Source organism: Anomaloglossus baeobatrachus, unplaced genomic scaffold (assembly GCF_048569485.1).
Source record: "Anomaloglossus baeobatrachus isolate aAnoBae1 unplaced genomic scaffold, aAnoBae1.hap1 Scaffold_74, whole genome shotgun sequence".
In the NCBI taxonomy this organism is placed as follows: domain Eukaryota; kingdom Metazoa; phylum Chordata; class Amphibia; order Anura; family Aromobatidae; genus Anomaloglossus; species Anomaloglossus baeobatrachus.
The window spans coordinates 556,120-557,780 of record NW_027445118.1 but is presented as its reverse complement, the minus strand read 5'-3'; positions in this window follow the sequence as shown (position 1 = coordinate 557,780).

The following is a 1,661-nucleotide window of genomic DNA, read 5'->3' as shown; positions in this document are numbered from 1 at the left end:
ACATTAGGACTGAGCCAAGGGTCTGGCAGTTATGGCAGAATATCAGCAGTTACACCGTTACATACAAGTACTTGAGTCACGGCTCAAGAGTATAGAGGATAAACCTCAGACCATGGTGACATCTGCAGATGATCCTCGACTTGCTCTGCCAAACAGATATTCTGGCGATGCCAGATCATGTCGTGGTTTCATTAGTCAGTGTCAGATACACCTAGAGGTCAACTCTTCTCGCTTCTCTACGGAGAGGTCCAGAGTAGGCTTTATCATCTCCTTACTTCAGGACAAAGCCTTAGAATGGGCGACTCCCCTATGGGAGCGCTCTGATGTGGTTACTCTGAGACATCAAGACTTTCTTGATGCTCTTAAGGCGGTATTCATGGGTCCGCAGGTTACCCATGATGCGGCCCTGAGACTGTTAGATCTATCTCAGGGTTCGTTATCCACTAGTTCTTATGCCATTGCTTTTAGAACTCTGGTGGCAGAACTAGATTGGCCAGAGAAGGTGTTGATTCCTATCTTCTGGAGAGGGTTGGCAGGCTATGTCAAGGATGCCCTTGCTACTCGTGAGGTCCCTGCTTCTCTGGAGGACTTGATCACAGTAGCAACGAGGATCGATGTACGCCATAAGGAACGTAGACTCGAGGTCTCTTCCTCACGCCCTAAGCATCGGGCTATTCCAGTTGTTGAGGGTCCACTACCATCTTCCTCAGCATCTGAAACATCTCCCACTCCTATGGAGTTAGGTCATACGTCCTCCAGACTACGCAAGTCTGGTCCTCCTATATGTTACGTATGTCGTCAGGCTGGGCACTATGCCAACAAGTGTCCTAGTCGTCAGGGAAACTCCCTGGCCTAGTAACCATTAGAGGGGGGTTACTAGAGACGTTTTCTGCACCCTCTAAGTGTTGTATCCCAGGTCAGCTCTCGTTATCTGAGAATACATGGCCTATTATGGCTTTTGTGGATTCCGGAGCTGACGGGATTTTTGTGTCCTCAGGATTTGTAAAGGGACACAATATTCCCTCTATCATGTTAGAGGCGCCTATTCCTGTCCGTGTTGTTAATGGAACTATGTTGTCTGACTCCATTACATTGAGGACAGTTCCCTTGCGCCTTTCCCTGTCTCAGGGTCACATAGAGGAGATTTCTTTTCTTGTTTTGCCTGAGGGTATAGACGACGTCCTTCTGGGTCTTCCATGGCTTCGGACTCATGCTCCTCACATTGACTGGGAGTCTGACAGCATTATTAGTTGGGGTTCGAAATGTCAGTGCCGATGTCTTCCCTTACCACCTAAGGTCGTTGCGGTTGCATCAACTGATCTCTCTCCCATACCTACACCCTATTTGGATTTCGCTGACGTGTTCTCCAAACAGGGTGCTGAGGTTCTTCCACCCCATAGGCCGTATGACTGTGCCATAGACCTTATCCCAGGTTCGGTTCCACCTAAAGGCAGGGTTTACCCCCTGTCAATACCTGAGTCGGAGGCCATGTCGACCTATATAAGAGAGAGCTTAGAGAAGGGGTTCATTCGTAAGTCTGTCTCTCCCGCGGGAGCTGGGTTTTTCTTTGTTCGGAAGAAAGAGGGTGATTTGCGTCCCTGCATAGATTACAGGGGTCTCAACGCAATCACAATAAAGAACAAATATCCATTACCTTTAAT